Raw genomic sequence first — 10,414 nt, 5'->3', positions numbered from 1 at the left:
TATGCAAAGCAATAATTGGAATAGCTTTAATCAAATGATTTTCCAAATATGATTTTAAAGATAACCATGGGCAAAACCGCACAAGAATGCCATACGTAAACAAGAAATTGCGTGCCACGGAGATATAAGATAATCTCAAATATAAATTCTAAGTGGCATCCCTCAATTGTTCATATTAACAAGGATTGTGATATGCACAAAGCATTCACTCCCCCATAATATGATGATCCATGTATTATTCACAAGAAGCAAATAAAACCCAACTAAGGATAATTAATGGAGATAATTTGAGTTTCAAATGAGCTTTACATACCACATAGTAACTAGATAATATTGCACTAACAATACTAGGTGGTATCCCACATACATACACATTTAAGGTTTGTGATATCCGTAAATATCTCAAAAGAGCCAAGGAAGATTCAACTAATAAAGCAATAAAGGCTTGAAACCACACACACACACAAATATATGAAGTGCATTGCGACCTACACATGCTAGATAACACAAATCAAGCATACTAGGAAGCACAACTATAAAAGCACATGCCAGGTACAAAACCAAAACATGCAAGGGACATAGTAGCTTTCAGTGTAAACAATGCAAGTACAAGTTACCGCAAAGAGGAGCATTGGATTGATAGATATGATGATAATCCACTTGACTTGGCATTAACCATAAAATATGGTGAAAATAGTTTTTCTTCATGAAGTTGCCAAGTCTCCAATGCCCTCCACACACCTATTGATCAGATTTGAGCTTGATGGTCCCCAACCAAGTTGGGTCCTAAGAAGTTAGTAACAAAAGGCTTGGCAACCCAAATGGTCTTGTCCACTTTCAAACTTCTTTGGGAACCCACAAACTTGGCAAACACATTGCCAACAATATCCTTCCTTAGCGAATAATGATTATTGACTATAGGAGGCTTAGATATGTTACCGTTGGGACAAGATGAAGCTATGTGTCCCTTCTTACGGCAAATATAGCAACATGTGCTTCCCTTTCTCTTCTACTTTACCTTTTCAACTTGGAGAGCATTATCTTGGTTAGGCATGGGAAGAGGCCTTTCATTATCTTGATATTGAACTTGAGGCCACTTCCCTTGATGCTTCACATTTCAAGCCTTCTTCTTCAATGGACAAGATCTCACATGGTGTCCAACATTCTTGCACTTGAAGCAACTAATGTTGGCCGAACTCTTGACTTGATCTTGTCCCTTCTTCTTGTTCTTGGACTTCTTCTTGTTGGAGATGAAATCAAGTCCTATTTTGTCTTGAGGGTCCTTTTGCACACTCAAGATATTATCACAACATTTTTCCAAGTCTTTCTTCTAACTAGTGACTTGGGCCTTGAGCTCTTTATTTTCCTTTACAAGGTAAGTATTAACAAAAGAACTAGAGGAAGTAGAAGCTTCATTGTTAGAGCAACAAGGCATGGTGAGCAATTCATTACAAGATGTACCAATATCATGTAGAGAGGAATTGCAAGGACTAGCACATGACAATAGGGCATTTCGAGTAGAAGATGTGATAATATCCACATGAGGCTCACATGATTTTACCTTGGTGACCATAGCCTCATGAGCTAACTTTAACTCATCATGAGAGATTAGAAGATCCTCATGAGTGCCTGAGAGCTGTTTATGACTTTCTCCCAATTTCCCATAATTGCTAGTTAGCAAATCAAGTTGAGTCCTTAGCTCAACATTTTCTTTTAATATCGATGCTTCACGCAAGATAGAGTTAGTAGCACAAGCATCATTATTAATATGAGAGGAACATGTAGAGGCTAGAGACTCCGCATGAGTAGCTTGAAGTTCCTCATGAGACTTAGATAGTTTGGTGAGCTCTCCTTTGTCCTTGTTGTAGTCAAGGTCAAGGTGCTCAAAATCCTCTTTAAGTTTACAATGAGTAACTTCAGTCTCTTCTTTTAAAGACCTCAAGTCACTAAGACATTGATGAGCCATAGCAAGTTCATGTTCAAGTTGTTCACTTTTTGCTTGCTCATAAAGGAATAAGTCATTACGTTTTTTAAAGCAAGCAAGAACATCTTGGAGCCTTTTATAAGTGTTATTTTTAGCTCTACGAAGAGTTTTCCCAATCTCATAGAGATTTTGAGTCAAGACTTCATCATCTTCCTCATTACAACTATCATCATTATCACTAAGAGAAGATGATACCTCGTCATTACCTCTTGCCATGAGGCACATGTGAACACAAGGGGTTGATGATGATTCTTTTGGAGAGGAGGGTTCTTCATCAACCAAGCGTGCCTCATTTTTCTTGATTTCCTCTTGTGGTAAGCCACATGTTGGTGAAGTGAAAGATGTTGAGGTATGCAAGTAATCGGAGGTGGAAGCAATAGAGAGCTCTTCATGATTTAGAAATGTGGAGAACTCCTCCATTAACTCCCCAAAAATAATATTGTCTTCATCAAGATTGGACCCACCATATATATCTTCAATTTTGGTCCAAGCCTCATGAGCCAACGAACAAGACGAGATTGACTTGAACACCTCGAAGGTTATAGCTTGGTGAATGACACTTAAAGCTTCACAATCAAGATGCATATCATCAAGTGATGGAGATCGTCCATCCTTTAGATTTGAATCCGCAAAGCATTTGGACCCATGGCCCGAAAGTGACAAAGCATGCGTAATCTCCATATAATGTAATTTGTGCCATTAAAACAAAATGTGTCATCGTTCACTAGTTCACTAGTCGACATCGTTACTCTCTAGGCGGTTAAGCCTAATAAGGAGAGACCTCGCTCTGGTACCAATTGAAAGGACCACGATGTCGCCTAGAGGGGGGTGAATAGGCGTTTTAAAATCTTTTACGGATTTGGCTATATCCTAATGCGGAAATAAACTAAGCGGATACTTTTCAATCACAAATACTAAATATACTAGGCTCACTAAGTGCACCAACAACTTAGCATAAACAAGATGAGAACAACAGGATATGAGTAAGCACAAGTAAGTTACACAAACTTACTCAGTGTATATCACGAGGTATGAAAATGAATAATACACACAACCACAAGTAAGAAATACGAGCTTACACAAATTGTATCACAATATATGGAATTGAATGATACAAGCAAACTCAAGTAAGTTACACAAACTTACTTGAGCAATATCACAATATATGGAAGTTTATAACACAAGTTAGCAATTCACACTAATCACAATGTATATCAACAGTAGCAAGTATGAATTGCGTAATATGAAGTGTAGGCCAAAATAATCTCTACAAGGAAATGGCCAACACAATATAATCAACCACCACAATATAATGAGGACAACAAGATATAGTGAATGCACGGTCAAATGACCAAGGTAAACCACAAGTAAGGAGTTAGGGTTAGGGATAACCAAAGTCACGGAGACGAGGATGTATCCCGATGTTCACTTCCTTGGAGAGAAGCTAGTCACCGTTAGAGAGGTGGATGTTACCACGAAGGCACACCAACGCCACGAAGGCTCACCCTATTCTCCTTGAGATATCAGCACAAAGGCGATTCTCAACCACTAGTGGTAGACCTTGAGGCGTCCTCCAAACCTTCACAAACTTTCCGGGGGACAAATCACAAGTTGATTCCTCACCGGAGCACTCCTACCGCCTAGGAGTCTCCAACATCCAAGAGTAACAAGAACAAAGGGGAAATGCTCAAGACTTGCTCAAATCACAAATTCCTTTGGTCAAGAGAAGGAGAGGGAGTGGATCTTCACTTGAGTGGAATCTCTCTCAAGAACTCTCACAAATCTCTCCGGGATCTAAGATTTTAGGTAGGAGAAAGGAGAGGGAGCTTTTCTTCAAGTGTGGGTCAAGATAGTTGTGTTGCTCAACCCCTACACAAAGTAGTGAAGGGGTATTTATAGTGTGGCCCTAAAAGGCCGTTGGGGCAGAATTTTGCTCAGGAAATTGTCGGACGTCCGGTGGATTACCGGACGTCCGGTGGCAAAACAGGCACCGGACGTCCGACGGCTGTAGCACGCCATCCGACGAATGTATCAGGATATTTGCGAAACAGGTTTGGCGGACGTCCGACATTTTCCGGACGTTCGGAGACCGGACGTCCGGAACTCACCGGATTTCCGTCCGTTTGGTTTTGGATTGGCGCACCAGATTTCCGGACGTTACCGGACGTCCGGCCAAAATAACAGCAGGAACCCCAAAACTAAAACATGCATAACTTTCACATCCGGACTCCGATTTTGATGATCTTGGGCTCATTTTGAAGCTATGGAAAAGCTCCAAGTCCTCAGATAGAGAACCACCCAAAATAAACCAAAATGGAGGGTTCAAATTATGCAAAGGTTAGATCATATATTTTGGGAAACTATTTGGCTTTGGCTTTTCTTTGGTATATAGGATATGAGTGGAATTGTGTATAGAAGATGTTGACTTGAGCAAATCCATCACAAACCCCTTTGATCCCCTCTTAATAGTGCGGGATCCCTATAACTCCAGAATCATAAAAATAGCTACACTACATAGCTATCATGAATCCATTCTTGAGTGTATATGTTTCTTTGGTGGTCATCACTCCACAACACTAACGTCAAAGGAACTAATACCTTTGACACGAGCCGTTCACTTGAGCTTGATGTTGATGTTTATTCTTGGCTCAAGATGAAGGCAAGACATTGGTAAAGTCTTCATGTCTCTCCCCCGTACACAATGTGGGGACGCTTTCCTTTGTATTCATCTTCACTTGTCCATCATGTGATCATCCACAAGCTTCAAGCATGTAATCCTACGGGATGGTTATCTTGAACTTGCCCTTGTCAACCATGATCACCAACACTTGATGTCATCCTCTCATAGACATTTGAAATCTCTTTCTCGATGCGAGCCCATGAGAATCACCTAACCCTCAAAAACATAGACAACACATAGTATGGGTTAGTACACAGAGTGTAATTGATAATTTCTTATCATACCACAAGATCCTATGTGGTGCATCATTTGCGCTCGTGTGTTGACCATTTAGAGTTCGATCTTTGAGCTTCATCTTGGTCAACCTATATCTCTACTCCATGTTTAATTTTGACGTCTTGAAGGGTATATTGAATTCTTCACTTGAATAGCTTGCTTGAATACTTGATCAATCATGACTCAACACATGAGTCCATTATGATCATATCTTTGAGCATTTCCTAGAGTTCGTCATTCAAATCATCCTTTTAAGATCTTGATCCATTATGGCTCACACCATAGCTCTAAGCATGAACCCTTAAGATACTCCAATGAACTTCATTTTGATCATCTCAATGTAATTGTTGCTTCAAAGGAGTTGTCTTCCATTATTCTTCAATCATATTCCAATGGGACTAACCTTCAAATGTATATCTTAATGCAAACATTAGTCCATAAGGATTGTCATTAATTACCAAAACCACACATGGGGACAACATGTACTTTCAACCGGGGAGGAGAAAAAATCCACGAGGAAGCCGCCTTGTTGAAAAGCCAGTGTAGAGGATCAATGGGGATGTTGAAAGCATTGGAGAGGGGGCGATTAGTGAACATTTCCCCTAGCTCTTCCATTAGCCTTGACACGAGATGATGCTGAGCCCCAAACCAAGCAGATTAAGTCATACCTTTTGCGACCAAAACCAATTTGTTCCATAAGCTCAAGAAGATTAAGCCCTGCTCGACACGAGTGCCATAGAGCGCCGCCTAGCTCGGCTCTAGTGGATTATACCAACTAAAACACGTACCCATTTCGACTGCACGCCTCCGTTTGGGTGGCCGCTGATAGAAAAGTCGGCAACACGTACCCATTTCGACTGCACGCCTCCATTTGGGTGGCCGCTAATAGAAAAGTCGGCCCAACGTGCCGACTCAACCAGACGCGTGTCCGCTTTTCGTCCATCCGCCGACCCATTCCTGGCCCAATTTTGGGTCTGATTTGCATCGGCGCGGACATGAAGCGGACGCACGCCTACTCCTTCCCCTGGCCGCCAGTCGGTGGCACATTGATCGTTCTCTAACACCCCTCTCGACAACACACATTTCCCCACATGCCGCCACACCTTCCCCCACACGCCGCCAACATTTCGCGCCTCCACACCTTCCCCCATACGACGCTACCTCCCCACGTCACCGCCACAACCGCCTCGACGTCGGGCCACCGCAACTTCCCACCTCCACTCTGACGTCGCCACGAGCACGAAGTCACCCCACCTGCGGCCCCGACCAGTTCCTTCGTCCGCTCGCTAGACGCCGCAACGCCTGTCGGACGCTGCCAGGCCAACCACCTGGTCCAGGGGATCACGCGCTCTCTTTGCCGGCCAGCTTCTTTGTCGATGCCGCAAGCTATTTGACAGTTGGCCTCAAGGTACAAATGGACTCCGCCGACGAGTTATTTTTCCACAATTTTTTGCGTGACTCCGATAATTCCTCATCCAATGTTGAGGAGATGGTGTCTGCTATGTTGGTCCATGACCACCTTAGTAGGCAGCGGCAGTTGTTCCGAGGCTCGATCCCGGGGCACACTCCAGCATTGAATTGCAACCGAGAGAGCGGCTATTTCCTTCTTTGGAAGGACTACTTTGACACAACCAATCTGATGTTCAAACATCACCAATTAAGGTGGCGTTTCCGTGTGTCTAGGCATGTTTTCAACTGTATTCGAGAGGGGGTGCTCGGATACAATGACTATTTTGAGTGCAAAGAGGATGCCCTTGGAAAGATTGGTTCTCATCTTATCATAAATGCACTGCAGCTATCCAGATGCTTGCACACGGAGTGCCCAGTGATTTTATTGATGCGTACGTCCGTATGAGCGAGTCTACGTGCCTAGAGTCCATGTACAGTTTCTGCAAGGCTGTGATTGCAGTGTTTGGCCATGAGTACTTGAGAGAGCCGACTGCTGAAGATACAACCCACTTGTTGGCTACCAATGCCAGCAGGGGCTTCCCAGGGATGCTTGGCAGCATAGACTGCATGCACTAGGAGTGAAAGAACTGCCCTTCTGCTTGGCAAGGGCAGTATAGGGGCCGTGTCGGGGCTTGCACTGAGATACTTGAGGCTGTGGCCTCACAAGATCTCTAAATCTGGCACTCTTTCTTTGGCATGGTCAGATCGCACAGTGACATCAATGTGCTTCAACGCTCACCGGTGTTTGCACGGCTTGCCGAAGGCAACAGCTCACGGTCAATGTTAACATCAACGGCGAGAATTACAACAAAGGATACTGCCTAGCTGGCGGAATATATCCTGAGTTGACCACTATTGTGAAGACAATTTCCAACCCTGTCGGACAGAAGAATAAAAGATTTTCCCCAAAGCAAGAGAGTTCTAGGAAGGATGTCGAGCGTGCGCATGGTGTTCTGTAATCTCGATGAGGCATAGTTCGGTATCCTGCTAGAACTTGGAGCACCAAGAAGTTGTGAGAGGTGATGACTGCTTGTGTGATTATGCGCAATATGATCGTAGAGGATGAGCGCCCAAAACGTATCTACAATCAATGGTTTTAGTTTCAGGGTGAAAATGTAGTGCGTGAGCATGGAGGAGGAGGGCAGCGTTTTTGCGCAGTTCACCCAATATCATCATCAAATGCGTGATTGGGAAACTCAAATTCAGCTGCAAAATTATTTGATTGAGTATATGTGGGCTCATGTTGGCAACCAATAGATGTATATTTTTTGAAAATGTATTTGAGACAATAATTTTTATTGGGCTAAACTATGCTATATTTTATTTTGGTTGTGAAAAAATGCTATTTTTATTTACTTGTGAAACTATGTGAAATTTGTGTACATTTGTTGAAAAACGGCGACAAGCTGGACACGCGGGCAAATATGGGTGGGCGTGTTGGACGCACTGCCTTCTTTTTGGGTCATGTTATCAATTTCTGCATAGTATCAATGTTTTGCAAATTAGGGGGTATTATTTTGGGTCATGTTAGGTAGTATCCTAGGTGATGACTAATGTGGTTTATTGATTAGGGTAGAAGCAATATGCAAAAAAAGAGTGTTGTGAACCACTTAAATAGAGATATTTTTTCCATCCATACCACCAGTATCAGCCATAAATAGCCAACCACAAAAATTTGCTTGGGAGGCAAAGCATGTTCAATTTCTGATAACTGTGGTCACCGTGGATTAGTCGCGGTCACATATTCCTTTTTTTTGCGGGTGACATATTACTATATTAGGCAGGTTCAAACTCTACCAGAGAGTAATAGCTAATAGCTAACTCATATAACATTCCAGGGAAGGGAGTAATATATAAATCTTAATACTTCCTAAGAAATTTGTTGTTGAGGCATTCTGCAAGCTTCGAATTAGTAGGCAGTCTCGCTGGTTGAACAAAATAAAAATAAAATTGTACAACAAAACGCATCGGCTGCTAATTTTTCAAAATAAAACATAGGAGGTCAGTGTAATTAAGCACATGCACAGCCTTGATGTAAAAAAAAAGCACATGCACAACCTTTGTTGATTTTTCTTCATTGACAGACTCACATGTAGCATGCATATGGAATATAATGTCAAAAAAGAGGGGAAAAAGCATATGAAGGAGCCATATGCGCTGCACATAGATGGGTAAATATCTGCTGTCATGGTGGAGGGAGGCGAAAGGGGCAATAGCAATGGGGTATGGCCTACAGCATCATAGATGAATCCATGATGATTGGGGGCATCGATTGCTCTTTTCAACGGAAACTATGGAATGGATCCGAGACGAACGCCAACACAGGGAGGATAGCAAGAGCTCTGGCCTGCCTACAATCATGAGGAGACAACAACAATGGCAGGACTGGAGGCAGTGATCTTGCAAGGGAGGAGGCATGAGAGGGATATGGAGAGAAAGTGAACATATATACACATGGAAGGGAAGTGGGTCGAGAATGGAAGGGGAGAAGACAACCTCAATCTGTGGAGGAGGCCAACCTGTTCATCCGTCTTCCGAATTATTCAAGGCCTAATTAGTGCCCGGTTACTCACCCTTGATGTGTCAAATCAGTCAACAAACTCCCTTAATTATTGCTTAGTTTATTCACCACCCCATGAAGCCAATGTTGGGAAACGTAGTAATTTCAAAATTTTCCTACGCACACGCAAGATCATGGTGATGATATAGCAACGAGAGGGGAGAGTGTTCGTCAACGTACCCTCGTAGACCGTAAGCGGAAGCGTTAGCACAACGCGGTTGATGTAGTCGTACGTCTTCACGATCCGACCGATCCAAGCACCGAACGTACGGAGCCTCCGAGTTCAGCACACTTTCAGCTCGATGACGATCTCCGGCCCTCCGATCTAGCAAAGGCTCCGGAGATGAGTTCCGTCAGCACGACAGCGTGGTGACGATGATGATGTTCTACCGGCGCAGGGCTTCGCCTAGACTCTGTGACAATATGACCGAGGTGGAATATGGTGGAGGGGGGCACCGCACACGGCTAAGAAACGATCCGTAGATCAACTTGCGTCTTTGGGGTGCCCCCCCCGCCCCCATATATAAAGGAGCCAGGGGGAGGAGGCGGCCGGCCTAGAGGGCGCGCCAAGGGGGGGAGTCCTACTCCCACTCCCTCTTTCCAAGTAGGAGTAGGAGAAGGGGGAAAAGAGGAGGAAGAGGGGAAGGAAAGGGGGGGGTGCCGCCCCCCTTCCCTTGTCCTATTCGGACTAGGAGGGGGAGGGGCGCGCGGCCCCCTCCTGGCTCCTTCCCTCTTCTCCCTCGTGGCCCATGTAGGCCCATTAACCCCCCGGGGGGTTCCGGTAACCTCCCGGTACTCCAGTAAAATGCTGATTTCACCCGGAACCATTCCGATGTCCAAACATAGGCTTCCAATATATCAATCTTTATGTCTCGACCATTCCGAGACTCCTCGTCATGTCCGTGATCACATCCGGGACTCCGAACAAACTTCGGTACATCAAAACTTATAAACTCACAATAAAACTGTCATCGAAACATTAAGCGTGCGGACCCTACGGGTTCGAGAACTATGTAGACATGACCTAAAACCATTCTCGGTCAATAACCAATAGCGGGACCTGGATGCCCATATTGGTTCCTATATTCTACGAAGATCTTTATTGGTCAAACCACAAAACAACATACGTTGTTCCCTTTGTCATCGGTATGTTACTTGCCCGAGATTTGATCGTTGGTATCCAATAACTAGTTCAATCTCGTTACCGGCAAGTCTCTTTACTCGTTCTGTAATACGCATCTCATAACTAACTCATTAGTTATAATGCTTGCAAGGCTTAAGTGATGAGTATTACCGAGAGGGCCTAGAGATACCTCTCCGACAATCGGAGTGACAAAACCTAATCTCGAAATACGCTAACTCAACATGTACCTTTGGAGACACCTGTAGTACTCCTTTATAATCACCCAGTTACGTTGTAACGTTTGGTAGTACCCAAAGTGTTCCTCCGGTAAACGGGAGTTGC

This window comes from Triticum aestivum, chromosome 4A (assembly GCF_018294505.1).
Source record: "Triticum aestivum cultivar Chinese Spring chromosome 4A, IWGSC CS RefSeq v2.1, whole genome shotgun sequence".
Lineage (NCBI taxonomy): Eukaryota > Viridiplantae > Streptophyta > Magnoliopsida > Poales > Poaceae > Triticum > Triticum aestivum.
Note: the sequence above shows the minus strand (reverse complement) of the source record.